This window comes from Thamnophis elegans, chromosome 7 (genome assembly GCF_009769535.1).
Source record: "Thamnophis elegans isolate rThaEle1 chromosome 7, rThaEle1.pri, whole genome shotgun sequence".
Lineage (NCBI taxonomy): Eukaryota > Metazoa > Chordata > Lepidosauria > Squamata > Colubridae > Thamnophis > Thamnophis elegans.
In genome coordinates this window covers 59,991,932-60,010,658 of record NC_045547.1, presented here as the reverse complement: position 1 = coordinate 60,010,658, position 18,727 = coordinate 59,991,932, and positions in this window count along the sequence as shown.

Below are 18,727 nucleotides of genomic sequence, written 5' to 3'. Positions count from 1 at the left end.
TAATAACACAAGGCCCAATAAGACTCAGAAAAGAATAAGCAGGCAATCAAACCTAAAAAATCAGTCAAAAAGAGACTGAAAGAGTACATTCTCTTCCCAGTATGTTGCAAGTCCCATTGTCTCTGCCATTCATCTATAATTTTTCATTTAAGCCTGCATTTGATCTCCAAAGGAGATAAAAGCAAAGGAATATCTGCAACAGCATGACATAAACCCTCCTTAGCTGCACAAACTACCTTTTCATTCCAAAAATACCCATGTGGGCTAGGATCCAACAGAGGTAAATTGAAAAAGTCACGTCTCTGCAATTCTGTGTTCAGAAAGCACATTTCATTCACCAGATCATCTTATTTCTCTCTCCTCATTATAGACAGCCATCAACCCTGACAAAGAATGAGAAAATATTGCAATTCTTTCGGTTTGGATATTCCTAATCCAATCCAAAGCTAAGAACACTGCTATTAATTGAAAAGTCAATCTGACAAATGAAAACTCTTACTAACTATAAAAGCAGGAACATAAAACAGCACTTGCTTTCCAAAATGATGGCTTCCTTGAACCATTAGTACAAATGGCACAGTGACTCCAAACATCAGATATGAGGTCTCAATTTTAGATTCCATAAGGTGGAACAAGAATATTCTTATTCTCCCTATTATTTTGGATGCTTCTATTATGCATAATCAAATTTATATATCCATCTCACTATAAGTGACTTGGGAGGATTGGTTTGGAGGTTTTGAAGATTTTAGAATGCTATGGATGGTGGAAGAAGTTGTGTTTTGGACTAGGTGATGTAAGAGTCTTCCTGGATCACTTCCCTACCAGACCGGGTGGGATTCAATCTGTGTGGTTTGAATTTTTGCTAGGCCTTGTGGTGTACCTAGCACATATTTCATTACATGAGTCATTGTGTGGAGAATGTTTTTGTGACCTGGCGGTATCTGGATACTACCTTCCCGACTGAGCGATGGCCCATCTGAGAGGCAGCCCTGTGTCCCAACTGAGAGGTGGGCTGCGCTCCATCTGAGAGGGGAGACAGCCAAGCTGAGATACAGAGAAGCAGCCCAACAACCCAGCCTGATACCTGAGTGGAGCCAGTGCATTGCAAGCAGAGGCCACTGAGCACTGGTGAAATGGCGCCTATACACTAATGCTCAAAGTTTAGGGAACAAACAGGGAGAACCTGAAGCATAGTATATGAAGGCATATATGATATAGTTGCCGTTACCAAAATTTGATGTGATGAAGCTCATGAGTGGTATGTACTGATGGAAGGATACAAACTATTCAAAAGAAACGGATCTAACAAAGGGGAGATAAAGTTGCATTATATAGAAAAGATCTCTACATCTCTACATCTCTACAAAAATACACAAAATCAAGGATGAAAACTTCCTAGACTCCATATAGGTCAATATAAAAGGAGGGGGGAATGACATTGCTATAGGCATATACTACAGGCCACCCAACCAAACAGAAGAAATAAATGACCTCTTTGCTAATCAATTAACACATGTATGTAGGAAAACATACCATAGTAGTAATGGGAGACTTTAACTCCCCTGATACCAATTGGGAGAGAAACTCTGTAGCAAGTGGGAGATGGAACAGAGTCCTAACCAATGTAGCTGACAACTTTGTCAACCAAAAGGTAGGGGAGAAAGAGGTAGAGGTAGAAGAAACACTATACTGGACTTAATTCTTACTAATTGAGAAGGAGTGATAGAGGGTGTTGAAATTGCCGGAACCTTGGGCAAGAGTGAGCACATCATATTGGAATTCAATATAATGCAAGCATAAGCAAGAGAATATAATCCAACTAGTGTCTTAAACTTTAAAAGACCTGATTTAACAAACTCAGAGACAGCCTAATACAAATTCCATGGATAAAAATCCTAAAGGGGAAATAACCCAGGAAGCAAAGAGCACACACAGCGAACTGGTACCAACCCCTGCATATAACTAAGGCAGAATATTAGCAGATAGCTGGAATATGCAAAGATGAAGTCATGAAAGCAAAGGCTCAGAACATACATACACATACACATACATACATACATACACATACATACATACATACACACACACATAAACTTAAACTTAAATTTAAACATAAATATAAATAAATTAAATGGTTGTTTATTCAAAATCGCTAATCTCTGAAAGTTATTCACTGATTGCTTTGAAATTTTGACACAACGTTGCATTTGAATACATGAATGTTTTTATATACATATATTATATAGATGTCACACTAAAATTTTTTGTAAAAACATACTTTTTTGAAAACCAGCACCATCTAGTGGATGTAAAAGCAACACAGGCTATACTAAATATTTCATGATTCCATTTCAATGTTTCCGATTGCATTGTTATATTGAATTTTCATAGATTTTAATTTATTTTCATTTTGATTTAATTATTTCATGTGACATTGCGTTGGAATTGAGCTGTGTCATTTACCATAGCATTCATTTAGTGAGTATAGTATATTCGGAACAGTTTGGCCTCTCTCCAGCTTCGTCCCGATGGTCTCTTTTTATGTGTGGCTGGGCTGCGGCTGCACCCTTTCACCTTCCGCCCCTCCTCTGATGAGCTTCGGCCATTTCTGCCAAGGGGAGCCAAAGCCCTTTGGCCTCCCCCTCCCCTCTCTCCCCTTCCCTCCCACCGGCCTTTGCTGTCTGCAGTGGGGTGCCACCTGCGCCATCATTCGGCCAGATCCCCCTGCCCTTAAGCCGGCCTACCTCCAGCCAGCCCAGCGGAGCTCCAGAGGAGGCAGAGGTGGAGGGTCTCCTTAGCCTGGACGGCCATGCATGCTCTCCACCCCCTCTCACAGCGAGCCAGCTATAGCCTCGCCAAGGCAGCTCCAACAGGGTGGCGGTGGTGGTGTCAGCCTCAGGTGCAGCTGTGGCGGCCCCTGGGTGCCCTGTGAGGTGGCACACCGAGGACTTCTCCTCCAAGATCCTGGATGTCTCACTCTCCCGGGCCACCCACTTGGGGGAGCCCAAGCGCAGCTCCTCCAAGGAGATGCTCAACAACTTCCACGAGGCCGACAGCCCCGGTGCCGTGTCCCCCAACCAGCCTCGCCCAGCCCAGCAGCCCTGAGTCCTGACCAATGGCAGCACCCACCTGCCGCCCCACTACGCCCAGACTTTGCCACAGCAACACATGGCCAGGTACAGCTGGTGTATGTGTGTGTGTGTGTGTGTGTGTGTGTGTATTGTGTCACAACCCCTGGTATGCCCAAATATGGGAGGGAGAATACTGCTTCACTTTTCTGTCCATTGGCTCACTCTGGGAGCCATCCAGCCATATATATATATATATATAACAAGGAAATAGTCAGTCCACTAAAGAGAGAAGATGGCAAAGAAGTAACAGGCAGTAGAGAGAAAGCAAAGCTGCTTGATTCATTCTTTGCATCAGTCTTCACACAAAAAGAAACTATAGCCTAACCTACCAAAAACATAACTGTAAAAGATAAGACTAGGAATAAAAATTAAAATAAGCAAGAAAATTATAAGAGAACACCTGTCTGATCTTGATGAATATAAATGACCAATACCTGATGGATTACATCCCAGAGTTCTTAAGGAGCTGTTATCTCAGAACCATTGTATTATAGCTTTTAAAAGAAATCTTGGAGCACTGGAGAACTACAAGAGAGCTGGAAAAGAGCTGATGTGGTTCCCATATTCAAAAAAGGGGGAAAAAACAGACTCAGGAAATTACAGAGCAATGAGTCTAATATCAATGCTTGGGAAGATACTGGGGAAAATAAAATAAAAACAGACCTGTGAACATTTAGAAACAAATAAAGTTATAATTAGTAGCCAACATGGGTTTGCTAAAAACAGATCATGCCAAACCAATCCTATTTTATTCTTTGAAAAATTGACTAAATTAGTACACCAGCAAAATGCTGTGGAGATAGTATATTTAGACTTCAACAAGGCATTGACAAAGTGGACCACAACATACTTCTTAGCAAGCTAGAAAAATGTGGAATGAATAGCATCATTACCAGATGGATTTGTAACTGGCTGACAAACCATACTCATCTAGTAATCCATAATGGTACCACATGGAGGGTAGTAAGCAGTGGGCAGAAGTAGACTGGTTTGGTTGAATAAGTAGTAATTTGGCCTGCCACACACCCCAAACCAGTTCTGTTGGCAGCAGCATAGGTGCCACTGTCTTGTTTTTGGCTTCTGCACATGCGCAGAAACATTTTTTTTTCGTACGGCACATGCAGTGCGTCCCTGAGTGAACCGGTAGTAACAGCAGCCGGAACCCACCCCTAGCAATGGGGTGCCACAAGGTTTTGTCTTAGGCCCAGTATTCTTCAACATGATTCATAAATGACTTAGATGAGGAAATAGAAGGGGAACTCATCAAATTTGCAGATAATACCAACCTGGCAGGAATAGCCAACACCTCAGAAGATAAACTCAGGTTCCCAAAAGATCTTTTGGTCCTATCTAACAATGAAATTTAATGTGGAGAAAAACAAGGTTTTACACCTTGGCAGGAAAACCCAGCACAGGCACAAGTTCAGATTAGGCAAAACTTGGCTCAAAAATAGGAACTGTGAGAGGGACCTTTGAGTTCTAGAGGACAATCACTTAAACTTGGCAAATGCCAAAAAAACAATCCTTGGTTGTATAAACAGAGGTATAGAATCAAAATCACATGAAGTATTAGTACCACTTCATAAAGCCTACAAGGCCACATCTGGAATACTGCATCCAGTTTTGTTCACCACATTGCAAAAAAGATGTTGAGACTTTGGGGGAAAAATGCAAAGAAGAGCAAGTAAGATGATTAGAGTCCTGGGGACTAAAACATATGAAGAATGGGTGCAGAATTTGGCTAGTCTAGAAAAAAGGAGGACTAGGGGGGACATGATAGCAATATTCCAATATTTGATAGGCTGCCACAAGGAGGAGGGGGTCAATTTATTTTTGAAAGCACAAGAGGGCAGGACAAGAAACAACTGATGGAAAATAATAAAGGATAGAAACAATGTGGAATTGAGGAGAAACTTCCTAACAATGAGGACAATTAACCTACGGTACAGCTTGTCTTTGGAAGTTGTGGGTGCTTCGTTATTGGAGGTTCATCAGAAGAGACTGGACAGTAATTTGTCTGAAATGGTATAGGATCTCCTGCTTGAGCAGAGGGCTGGACTAGAAGACCTCCAAGGTCCCTTCCAGATCTATTCTGATTGATTGAAATCTTGGTCTGCCAATGGCAGATCAGCTATTTCACTCTGGGTGGGATTTTATACATTTTGTAACACTCAGTGATGGGGAAAGTCTGGTACAGTCAATAATGCTAAAGACAGCTGTTTGAGTTGCAGAAAGGAGATGTGCTCTGGAATTGCAATAAAGATGCAGTAGGAGAGTAGATGGTCTCTACCTTTCAATTTGTTTGTAGATGTGTGGATGTTGGTGATTTTGCTAAGTTTGAAAAATGGCTGATCTGAGATTCTGGAGTTTGTCTGTATCCTTTAACTGCAGTTTTGACATCCTCATCCTGTTGGGTAAACATCTTGTTTTTTCCTGGTCAGGATCTGGAAGGAATCTTACACCAGCCATCTTAAGGTGTGCTGCTTTGAAGTGCAAGCCATCATAATATCAGGGAACCATGGCAGAAAGTGCATTATCAGAAGAAAGCCTGATTTCAGGTGGAGGGGCTCAGTCAGCACGACATCAGGGCTCCAGACTTTCTACCTGTGATGCCTCCCCCAGTGGCAGAAGCAAGAAAGGATGAGTACTGGTGGAAATTAGCCCCTGAAGTGAGTTCCCTGCAGCTGAAGTTGAGTTCCCTCACCCCGATTCCCAGATAAAGGGAAGGGTCTCGAGCGAACTAGCAAGGGTGGACTGGATGTGGGACTGGGCACATGCCAGGCTTTCAAAGCACCAGATAGAATCCCTGGGGACTACAATAAGGCAACTGAGGGAGGAGTTTGACCGGGTCACCTTTCATGATGAGGGGCCATTATGCTGCTCAAAAGAGAGGGGAGGGACATCTGATCCTGTTGAAGGGAGGAGCTGCAGAATGGAGGGCAGCCCCCCTCCCCCACCCAATAGAAGGAGAAGGAACCCAAAATGGCAACAAGTGCCTCTCTCACACAGCAGGCAAGCAAAGTTTTCTAGGGTTCGTGAACTTCTATAGGCAATTCATCCCCTCTTTTGCAAAAATTGCCAAACCCCTAACAGACCTTCTGAAGACAGGGAGCCCAGGAACGAAACCTCATCTGGGACAAACCCTACAATGGGACCTAACTTGCCAAGTGGTGTTTGAAACACTAAAATAAATGTTTGCAAAGGAGCCAGTGCTGAAGCATCCTGACCCTGAGCAACCTTTCATGATCCAGGCAGATGCCAGTGACATGGCAGTGGGAGCTGTGCTACTCCAAAGAAACAACCAAGGAAACTTACAACCCTGCGCCTACACCTCCCAAAGCTCACAGACACAAAGAGACGATGGGCCGCATGGCAAAAGGAGTCTTTCGCAGTGAGATGGGCACTTCTAACCTGGAGACACCTGTTGGAAGGGGGTCGGAAACCATTCAAAGTCTGGACCAACCACAAAAATCTGGAGGTGCTTAGGACCCTATGGAAACCCAAACAAGTCCGATGGGCTCAATACTTCAACGGTTTTGATTTTGTTTTAAAACACATTCCGGGGGGGGGGGGACTTTCTAGCTGATGCCCTCTCCTGCATGCCTCAGTACAAATGTGAACGGGAGCATGTAGTGGATACCATCATTCCTTCTACTCAAACTGCTGCCCAAGTGACCACCAGACAGCAATGTCATGACTGGCAAGACCAATCTGCAAGCGACCTAACCATGAGGCTCAAAACCGAACTGCTAGCAGACCCCTCGTTCCAAAACAACCAACACATCTTGACAAAAAGAGATGACCTTGCATGGAAGGCGACAAAACTCTATGTCCCAGAATCCTTAGGTACCCTAATTCTCCAGAGGAGCCATGACGCCAAACTGGCAGGCTACTTTGGGTTCCTAAAGACTTTACACTTAGCCCAGAGACAATTCCGGTGGCTTGGCATGAAGAAAGATATAGATAGCTATGTGAAAAGTTGCACCATCTGTGCCACAATAAAGAAATGACTGGGAACCCCCCCCCCCCCGACTGCTGCAAGCAGTAGCAGAACCAATGAAGCTGTGGGAGGAGATTTCAATGGACTTTATAGTAGATTGCCAAAAAGTGGGGGAAACACAGTGATTTGGACTGTAATAGACCTATTCTCCAAACAGGCACACTTCATACCCTGTAGCAGACTACCCACAGCTCACAAGCTGGCTAAACTGTTCCTGAAGCATATCTACCAACTCCATGGAATACCTCAAAGAGTTATCTCAGACAGAGGGATCCAGTTCACGACTAAGTTCTGGAGGGAGTTCCTGTGCTCTATTGGGTCATCTCAGGGTGTTAGTTCAGCTTTTCATCTGAGTACTAATGGGGCAGCAGAAAGACTGAATGCTATGATAGAGCAGTACCTGAGGTGCTACGTGAACTATCAGCAGTCCACTTGGGCAGACCTTTTATCTTTTGCTAAGGTCACGTACAATAATGCTGTTCACAGTAGCACAGGACTCACACCATTCAAGTAATGAGTGGCATGGACTTTGTCCTAATGCCTGAGTATCCAAGGGATCCTCCCTCCTCAGTCAGCTTGACTGATTGCTAAAAGCAACCTGTGAAAATGTCAAAAAAGCACTGGCTGGGAGATGGAGCCAATGTCCTCACGGTACGGACGTGCGGTCTCGATGCTCTGAGACTGCAGCTGGTACTTGCCACTGGGGGGGGGGGTGTCCAATTGGACCTAAACCGTCCCAAAGAGACAGTGAACAGGAAGACCACATCTTGCTGATATCAGGGACAACGCAAGTCTCTGATTAATACAAGAGAAGGTCTTCAAGCTAGTGACTATAGACAGCTTATGCTGATGAAGTGAGGATGGCTGAGGAATGGAAGGGAACAGAAAGAGAAAGTGTGATCATCTGGGGAATTCTTTCTGTTTTGGAAAAAAACTGCCCCAAAGAATCTCTTTTTTATGCCAAACGAAATCCTGAAGCAGAAGAAGTCAGCGGCAGAATTGATCTTCATTGTTTTTTTTTTTTGTTAGTATGCTTTTCTTCTTGTAACTATTGAAATGCTCCTCACTCTTTTTCCTCTCTCCCCACCCCTCTGTTTAATGTGAACGGACTGGTTTTTCCTCTTTGGGTCCTTCCTTGCGTTATTTTTCAACTTAAGGACTAAAATCTCCCTCTCTACTTTAACAAAAATCGTATATTATTTGCTATTAAACTCCATTTAAGAACTTTGTCCCTCCTAAATCTTAGTCAACACAAGAAAGTGAAAAAAAATATTAATTTTGCTGTTCGGAAGCTACACGCTAGAGCTTTTTTTTTTTTTTTTTTTTGAAACTACGCATTCTGTTCCTGTTTCTCCTTTGATCTTATTGTCTTCATGCTTCAAAACTGTAACTAAAAGTGATAAGAGTCTAGGCCATAAATTGTTTATCACAGCTGTCTCTCAGGAGCTTTATCGGTACTGGGAGAAGAGGAGAAAAGCAGAACCTCTCTCTTGTGAAGATTAAAGCTACAGTGGCAGTAATTTACAATTTGGAACATGGAGCAATTTACAGAAGAGGAAACTTTAACTTTGCAAAAGATTTGGGATGCAATTCAAGAGTTATTGGTAACTTGGGGAATTGACAAGAAGATAGAGTTTATACCAGAAAAAATGAGGGAGATGGAGTCCCAAAAACTGAGGAGAAAAAGGAACACAAAGATAAGAAAACTAATGATTTGATTTCTGAACTGAAAGTGGTTGAAAGCCAAAAAATGGGAGTTTGGAGGGGGGAATTCGATGGTCCAGAGCTTTACCCCAAATTTCAAGGCATAAAAGAAGAAAAAAGAGAAAAAATGATGGTTTTAAAGAAAAAATCTTATCAGAAATAGGATTGACAATCAAAGATAATCAATTAAAGTAGCAAAAGGGCACCGATATTACCTGAGAGATTCAACAGACAACAAGGTGCAGAAAGATGTCCATAAAAACTTTACCAAGGAAATAAATAGAAAATTAACTCCACAAATGGCAAAAGAAATAAGACTACATGCCTTCTGGAAGGACACAGGTTGATACATGAAAATTGATAATAAAAAATAATAATAGCTAAGTTGGATGATTAGTAAGTAGGAATTTAGTAATTTTTTTAGATTGCTTGCTTAAATAAATAGTTGATAACAGTAATATTTCTATGTTGGCTGGAGGTGAGAAAGCTGGATATAAGTAATAAATGATTTCATTACAAATATTAATAATAATAATAATAGTAATAATGAAATGATAAGAGTTATAGTTAATGACATATATATGTCCTGTCTTAATACAAGGAATTTGGATATAAATTGCAAACAATGATTTGAGAAAAAAAGTTTATAAATTTAATTAATTAATTCTTATTTTGAATATGTTATAAAGGTATAATGTTATTGGATATATGAAAGTAGATAACAAAAAATTTAACTAAGTTTTATAATTAGTAAGTAATAATTTAGTAACTTATAGATGGTTGTGTTAAATAAATAATTGATAAGGGTAATAAGGTATACATATATGTTGGTTTGATGAGAAGAAAATAGATATAACAGTGCAAGATTTTTTGTTATCCAATATTAATTATAACAACTAACAATGGAATGATAAGGATAAGGTATACAGTTTAATGATACATATATGTACTACCATAACAAAAGGAACATGGACACAAATTGTAAACAGTGATTTGTCAACTAATTTTTGTTCAGAATATGTTATAAAGGTTTAAGGCTATTGGATGAGACTGTAATAATTAATGAAATGCCATTAGGTGGTTGTGTTTTTTAACTATGGATTATTCTAGGCAAAAGGACACTAAAACAATTTCAGTTAAATGAGAACTATGATATGTTGAAAGTAAGACTCATTAAGAACTTTGACATTTGATATGAATGTAAGTAATAACTGTGGAAGAGATGCACAAAAGCTAATTGTAACCAATTGACACACTTTCTGCAAGATGTAATGTAAGATGATTATCTTTTGTGTGTGTTGTTTGTTTAATAAAAATAAAAAAAATTAAAAAAGCACTGGCTAAAATGGCAGGAGAAACAGGCAGATAAACACTGGGCTCTGCAACGGCCATTCTGGGTGGGAGAGAAGGTTTACCTCTCCACAAAATATTTGAGATTAAAACTGCCTAGCAAGAAACTGGGCCCAAAATTTATGGGACCATTCCCCATAGTAAAGATCATCAACCCAGTCACAGTGCAATTGAAAGTGCCTTGATTGTTAGGGAAGATGCACCCAGTGTTTCATAGTAGTCTCTTAAAACCCGTGATCGATCCACACTGAGACCACTACCCCTGGAGCACCCGGGCCCTCTGGTCATTGGGGGACAAACCCATTATGAAGTTCAATGAATCCTTGATTTAAGGTGGCACAGGAGACAACTCCAATACTTAATCAAGTATAAGGGCTACCCCTTATCAGAGGCACCTTGGGTGAAAAGTAGAAATATCCAGGCTAATCGCCTTATAGCAAGATTCCATGCAGAAAATCCAAGCAAACCTGGGGGAGGGACCCATCCCTAAGTTATACACCTGTACTCAAATTGCTTTGTTTTACACAGGTCACTTTCAGGAAGTGAGGGGAGCCGGATGTCAATGTGTAAAGCATTTCCATGACTATATCAACTCGAGAAGGGAGGAGATTTCCATGCATACTTTTGGCCCGTCAAGTCTCATATTCTTTGCAGCTGGCCTATGAATATGCATGTCCATAACCTGCCATAACATCTTGTTGGTGAATATGATTTATGACTTCAGGCAGAGGGAAGGGGACACAGGGGTAAAGTTCAGATGCCATTAAATGGAATTTAGTTTCAGCTCCACAGAAAGTCATGCCAAGATGTTGATCCTAATAAATGAATGTTATTTTTAACTTTGTCTCAAGGTTCATAAATTAATTAGGTCATCTCTTGGGAACTTCACATAGAAATTAAACAAACAAATACTCTCTTGCATCACAGAAACTATATATGCTTACCTGTTTGCATTATGTACCATATTATTGCTAAACTTTCCTGATTCTGCCTTCAACTAACTCATAAAAACTGATCCAGTATGTACCTGTTCAGTGATGCAGGCCAATCCGCTATTATTTTCTATATAATTTTGCAAACAGTACTAGCAAAGGCAATCCACAAATTGGCTTCAATGCCTTTGCTTGGATAGAGTATATGAAGGTGATAAATATGCTTGAAGTCCATATTCCATTAAAGACCTAATAAAAGTTTGACAGAACTTTAACAACATTTCTTTATCAGCCTCTGAAATATTACTTGAAGTATTCCATAGTGGGTTCAGCAGATAACAAATTGGAGGCAAAACTTGTTATCCGTGATGTCAATCTTCAAAATATCTGGGACCATCTAATCACTGCAGATCTTCTGTAACTGCTAAGTGAATGCTGTGAGAAGATGTTACCTGCAGACCAGTTTGTGCCATCCAGCCAGGTGACCAAGGATAAATTCAGAGTTTGGCCTTGTGCCATCTTCCCAGGTATATCTGACTAACCAGATGTTTGCAAAACTATAATTTGTGTAGCAACTCCACTCTCTTAACGCTGCAGCTGGCACTCTGGATACATTGGGTATACTGGTTACACTGGGCCCACAACCAGTGTTAGGGGTATCTCCGTTGGGAGACAGAAAGTAGTGCAGTGGAATGTACAGCTAGAGAGAAAGAATGTTGCTAGTGGAAACACACGAATAGAGTTTCAGACACTGCTAGTAAAAACAAGTAGCTTTACTACTGATAATTGCTTCACAAGCAGTGATAGTAGATATTAGTCCAAACACAATTCAAAGAACAAAGAATAGCTTACAGTCGCAGTTCACATTCCAGTCATCAAGTCATCAAGCATAGGACAAGAGAGAGAGAGAGTTGTAGTTGTAGTTGTAGTTGAGTTTATTTATAGGCCGCCCTTTTCCCTGAGGGGACTCAGGGCGGCTAACAACTTGTATGGGAGGGGGAAAACATACAATAACATATAGACACAATGTATAATTAAAATCGAGCAACATTCATTCAACATTCGGGTGGGGGCGGATTATACTCTTTACCCCAGGCCTGACGGGATAGCCAGATCTTGAGGGCTGTGCGGAAGGTCTGAAGGGTGGTGAGGGTACGAATCTCCATGGGGAGATCGTTCCAGAGGGTCGGAGCTGCTACTGAAAAGGCTCTCCTCCGCGTAGTTGCCAGCCGGCACTGGCTGGCAGATGGCACTCGGAGGAGGCCTAATCTGTGAGATCTTATGGGTCGAGAGGAGGTGATTGGCAGGAGGCGGTCTCCCAAGTACGCAGATCCACTACCATGAAGGGCTTTGTAGGTGGTAAGAAGCACCTTGAAGCGCACACGGAGATCAACAGGTAGCCAGTGCAGCTCGCGGAGGATAGATGTTATGTGGGTGAACCGAGGTGCACCCACAATCACTCGCGCGGCCGCATTCTGGACTAGCTGAAGCCGCCGGATGCTCTTCAAGGGCAGCCTCATGTAGAGCAGGTTGCAGTATTCCAGCCTAGAGGTCACGAGGGCGCGAGTGACTGTTGTGAGAGCCTCCCGATTCAGGTAGGGTCGCAACTGGCGCACCAGGCGAACCTGGGCAAATGCCCCCCTGGTCACAGCCAACAGGTGGTAATCAAAGGTCAGCTGTGGATCCAGGAGGACTCCCAAGTTGCGAACCCTGTCTGAGGGGTGTAAAATTTGGCCCCCCAGCCTGAGCGATGGAACACTAACCAAATTATTGGGAGGGAAACACAACAGCCACTCGGTCTTTTCTGGGTTGAGTACAAGCTTGTTAGCCCTGACGGCCTCAAGACCCTGGTTCATCACGTCCACCGCTTCATTGAGTTGGCACGGGGCGGACAGATACAGCTGCGTATCGTCCGCATATTGATGGTATCTTATCCCGTGCCTCCGAATGATCTCGCCCAGCGGTTTCATGTAGATGTTAAATAGTACGGGGGACAGGACTGACCCCTGCGGCACCCCATATGTTAGGGGCCTCATGGTCGATCTCTGTCCCCCAACCAACACCGACTGCGACCTGTCCGAGAGGTAGGAGGAGAACCACTGCAAAACAGTGCCTCCCACCCCCACCTCCCGCAGTCGTCGCAGAAGGATACCATGGTCGATGGTATCGAACGCCGCCGAGAGGTCAAGGAGAACCAAGATGGAGGCGTGGCCTCCATCCCTGGCTCTCCAGAGATCATTGGTCAATGTGACCAAAGCGGTTTCTGTGCTGTAACCAGGTCTGAAGCCGGACTGGAAGGGGTCCAGGTAATCGGCTTCCTCCAAGGACCGCTGGAGCTGGTAGGCCACCACCTTCTCAACCATCTTCTCAATAAAGGGGAGGTTGGAGACTGGATGGTAGTTGTTAAGTACGGCTGGATCCAAAGATGGTTTCTTCAGGAGGGGTCTCACCACTGCCGTTTTAAGTGCGGCGGGGAAGTGCCCCTCCCGAAGCGAGGCGGTAATAACCGCTTGGATCCAGCCCCGTGTCACCTCCCTGCTGTTAGCAACCAGAGTGAGCTCTCTTGACTCCTTCTTATAGTAAAGTTAATTACACCTGATAAGTACATCCACTCATTTAAAGCAACAATGACCATTTGTTGTTGTATAAAGATATATATTGCCTACCCAACACTAGGAGTATACTCCCAACAGAAGTGCATTTCTATCTTCTTGATTTTAGAACAATTAGCTGAAAAGGAAAGACCAGACAATTTTGAAAATTTCAAGCATGCAATTCCAGCCCACATCTCTACTGCTTGTGTTCCCCTTCTACAGCCTTATTGTAAGATTTAAAAAAAATGTTAATAGCTTCAGAAAGGAGACAATTAATAAAACATAGAAAAAAGAAGGTAAGCCTTGTCTATTACTGGCTTTGATGCCAAAAAGTAATAATGCAATTTCTCTGAAATTCAGAAGCTATTGTAATGGCAAGCCTAACCTAAATAAGCTGTGAGTCAGCTCCAGCGTGACAGTACTTGTGGCTCTTTTATGAATTTTGAAAGCAATACTTACCTTTCATGTTGCTGAGACACTTCTAATTCATAAATCTCTTGGGTCTTTTTATAAACAATTTCATTCATTCACCTGCTTTTAGAGCACTGCTTCCAAGAACAGGTAGCAATACATTAACAAGATAGAAGCCAAGGTAGGAACATTTGTGTAGATTTGTAGAAAAGGGAATGGAAATATAGGAAGCTTGATAATTTTCATTCTTACATTCAGAGATATAGCAAATCCCATACCTTAGTCAAAGGTGGTTATCAAACAATCCTATTGAGATTTGGAGCTTATTTATTTATTAACAGAATTTATATGGCTGTCTATCACATATAATAATTGCAGGTAGCTCATAATAGTCTATTTTTTAAAAAGATTAAAAAATGTTTTCCCCATACACAAAATGTTTCCAAAGAAGTCTTCCAGCTTAGTCCCTTTCTAGCCTAATGCTTGGGGGAAGAGCCAGGTATTCATGGCCTTCTGGAAGGCTAAAAGGATAAAAATCACTCGTATCCAGACGGGATGCTATTTCAAAGACCTGAGGTAACTGCTGAGAAGGTGCACCTCTGTGGATGATGTAATGGAAGGTTCTAAGAGTGTGTCCACTCTAACAGCAGGAGGGCCGGAAACTTCCAGGGAGATGTCATCCCATAACTTGGCCCTGTGCCATATTGGGCTTTAAAGGTGATGACTATCATTAATTGCACCTGGAGCTAGCAGTGGTGTAACTCAGATGAATCACAAGGCACCCAACAACTGTGTGTGCTACTACATTCTGGACCAGTTGCATCTTCCACATGGTCTTCAAGGGCAGTCTCGTGTACAGTGCTTTGCAGTAATCCAAATGGATGATGATAGTTGTCCCTACTACCTAGCTATCCCTGACCAAAAGGGGTAAGTAAACAATTTTTGAGGCAGAAGTAGCTGATGTCAACTTTCGTTAACTGTCTCAGAATATATTTTTCTCCCCTAATCCGAGAGAAATCATTTGCATTTATGCCATCTATTTTCACTGTAATGCACATCCTTCTAGACGAACCCTAGAAGCTCACTGGTTAGTTTGCAAAGGGAGGACTCCTCAAATGTGGCAATAGCAGTAATTCATTGAAGTAATCCAAATGGGAGGTGATCTAGCTGCCCTTGGCCAGAATAGGTCAGCAAACAATTATTGAGGCAGAAATAGCTGATGTCAACTCTCTTCTCTAACTGCTTTTCAGACCTTCTCTTTGCTATTGAAATTTAAATTATTTCAGTGGCTAGACAAGAATGTCTTCCTGCTTTGATATACTGTATATCCTGCAAATTATACTAACACAAGAAGTTCAGAAAATAGTGTTCTTGAAAACTGGCAGAGAGGGCGTCTTATGTATCTCTGGGCACATTGAAGGAGATGCCAGGACCAAAACAAACAGCTTCACTTATGATGTTATCTGGTTAGATAATGAAACATCTGCAAATCAATCATTTTCTAAACTTTTCCTAGTTTGTAAGGCAATTATTGTTTCAAAATGCAGCTGGTATATATTTTTTATTTACTATTTTTGTTCTGTCAGCTAACCAGCTTTTCCTAGGTAGCTGGGGGCTTGTTAGGAACAAAGAAACAAAAGTGCAAGGTTGCTCTGTTTCATCATTTGAGGTAAAGCTTGCAAGATGGGGGAAAGAAGTTAGAGAAAAAAGGGGTCAGACAAGCAAGCTATTATGTACAGGATAAAGTTTTTAGCCTGTGTTCTATTTTAGCACCAATGCTACAAAATGAAGATTAAAACTTCTAGATCTTCCTTTTTTATTAGTGCTAAAATAGCAGAAAAAGGCAGCAAGAAAGAAATATTTGTTTTAAAAAGGGGTTGGTCCTGCATGTATGTCCATTTTATTGCTTTAACTTTGTATATATACAGTACATTTAATTTTACACATTACCATTCTACCTAATACTGGCCAATAATTATTCCTGGGGAAAAGAAATCTAAACAAAATCGACCTATTAAGGATTTTTCAGTGATGCTATTCTATTTTATCGTTAAGCCCAAACCAAGTTATATTACCCTAAAGACACAAGATTATAGACATAAATCATCAAGTAGATACTGCTGCCTTTCCCTGGGATATATTTATATTGATAAATAATCAGATTTTAACTCAGATATATAATTATATATTTATCCAAAACTTCATTCATTAATTCTGGAGCGCTTTAACTCTACCCCTTTTTAATGCCCTCTTTGCAGGAAGGAAAATCCAAGAAAACTGCTTTTGAAGCACGGTAGTGTCTCCATGGTATAAAATAAAACCAACAATCAAAACATATTATAAAACCACTTAATGTTTAAATAATTAAACATAAGTAAGAACAAAATGACAAGAGCATTAAAATGAGAGTGTATTATGTGGTGCAGCCAACCTGCATGTTCCCATCTGCTAGGAAAGTCCCAGGACTGATGAAATAAGCATGTTTTCTGGAAGGCTGGTGTGATTGAGGCCAACCTCAACTTATGATGATGTACCAAATGCTCATCTTCTAGATCCAGTCAGAAGGATATCTATAACAGATAAGACATGTAACATGTGTCTCCTGCCAGATCTGATGGAATCAGGTAGATGTAACTGGAAAGTGGTGATCCCTAAAATAACCTGGCCCCATGCCATGTATGGCTGGCTTTAAAGTTTAAAAACAGCTCTTTGGATTGCATCATGAAGCAAACTGATAACCAATGCAGGTCATGAAGCAGAGAAATATTGTTTTCTCCTAGGAGCACATATAACTGCCTGTTCTACTGTATTTTTCACCAACTGAATCATGTAGATATTCTTCATGGGCAACCCCATGGAAAGCACATTACAATAGTCCATTTGGGAGGTGACCAGGGCATTTCTAATTGTGCACAGAGTCTTAGATCTAGGAATGGGCACAAACAGCATGCAACATGAAGTTGCACAGAGGCCATCTTAACCACAACTGACACCTTCTCCCCAAGAGGAAATCATGAGTCCAGAAGGCCCCTCAGATTATGTACTGAGACTCTTTGAGGCAGTGCTACCCCATCCAGCATCAAAAATGGTAAACTCCCAGATTCAAATGGTTCTATAACTGAAAACCACTCAATCTTGCCAGGGCTCAGGTGAAGCCTATTGTTCCCCAGCCACATTCCTATATCCTCCAGGAACCAACAGCATTATTTAATTCACCAGGGATGGAAAGGTACATCAGCATACTGATTATACCTTACCCATGGCCATGGATGATCTCCCCTAGTAGTTTCATGTAAGTATTAAAAAGAAATTGAGAGAACACCACACCTTGTTTTACAATTCATAGTGGCCAAGGGCAGGATCTCTCACTTCCAATCTCCACCAGCTACTTTTGGGCCCTTCGGAAAGAATAGAACCAGAACAATACAGTACTGCTCACTCCCAATTCCTAAAACTAATTCCAAAGGGTATCGTGATCAATAATATTAAAACAAGAACAATTTTGTCCTACAAATTTTATTTGACAACTGCTCTGAAAATGCTTTCACATAAACTTGTAGGTGAATTTCAGGGTCTCCCTCGTGCAGAGGGGCTTGTGTCACCTATAATAAAGCTACTGGGTGACAACCATGGATGTTATAAGGACAGAGAAGCATTGTCACTTTACTGCCTTACATCATAAAATAAGCCTTATTTGTGGCTGTCACCCATATTTGGTTGACGTCCAGCAGCACTTTAAATGTCTCTTATTCCATTTCAGTGTTCATGGTTCATGAGAATGAGAATGATAAAAATGGAAAGATATCAAGAGGAAGAGGATATTGGTGTTTCTTTCCCTAAACAACAACTTGAACAAAAACTAGAAAGAAAACTCTTGGTCTTCATCACTTGTGATTTTATAATTTTTGTTTAGGGGAAAAGATTTGCTTTAAATGTTTCTGAACTTTTAATAACCTGGGCATTGTGTTATGTGATCCTAAAATAAGTTGGTTAAAACTACAAGAATTGTAACTTGTAGGAGTCTAATGAACCAGTGAGTGTTTGAAACTGAAACAGTATTTGCTGTATGAGCAACAAGGAGACAGCAAGGAGCCTGGGCGTGGCTCAGCTCTGTAGGTCTGAGTCTGTGCTGAGCTCTAAACTAGTCTGCTGCTCTAAACTAAAACTGTTCTCTCCTCTGCCTGTGTTTGCTTATACTTACTACCAAGTTAGAAAACCTGCTTTTGGTATCGTATATTTACTTCATGTGTTATATTATTTATAAAGAGAAGTTGTTGAATCCTGCTGAATCAATTACCTGTGTGTGCTTTCTGGATGTGATTTCTGCAACAAACTCTGACAAAAAGGAACAAGGATGCTGTTTCTTGTATGGACACAACAGCACGGAACACTGAGAACTTAAACTAGATGATTGGTAAAATGAATACTGTTTTGTTTCATTTCCAAATGTGACTTATTTTATTTTGAATGAGCAAAGGATCTCTGTTCCTTTGATCTTTTTGCTTGGAAATATTGTTCCCTTTCCCCATATCTACACAATAGGGTTGCATAGCCAGGGAAAACTGTGTTTTTAGAACAAATGCGGTACTAAGTTACATCTTT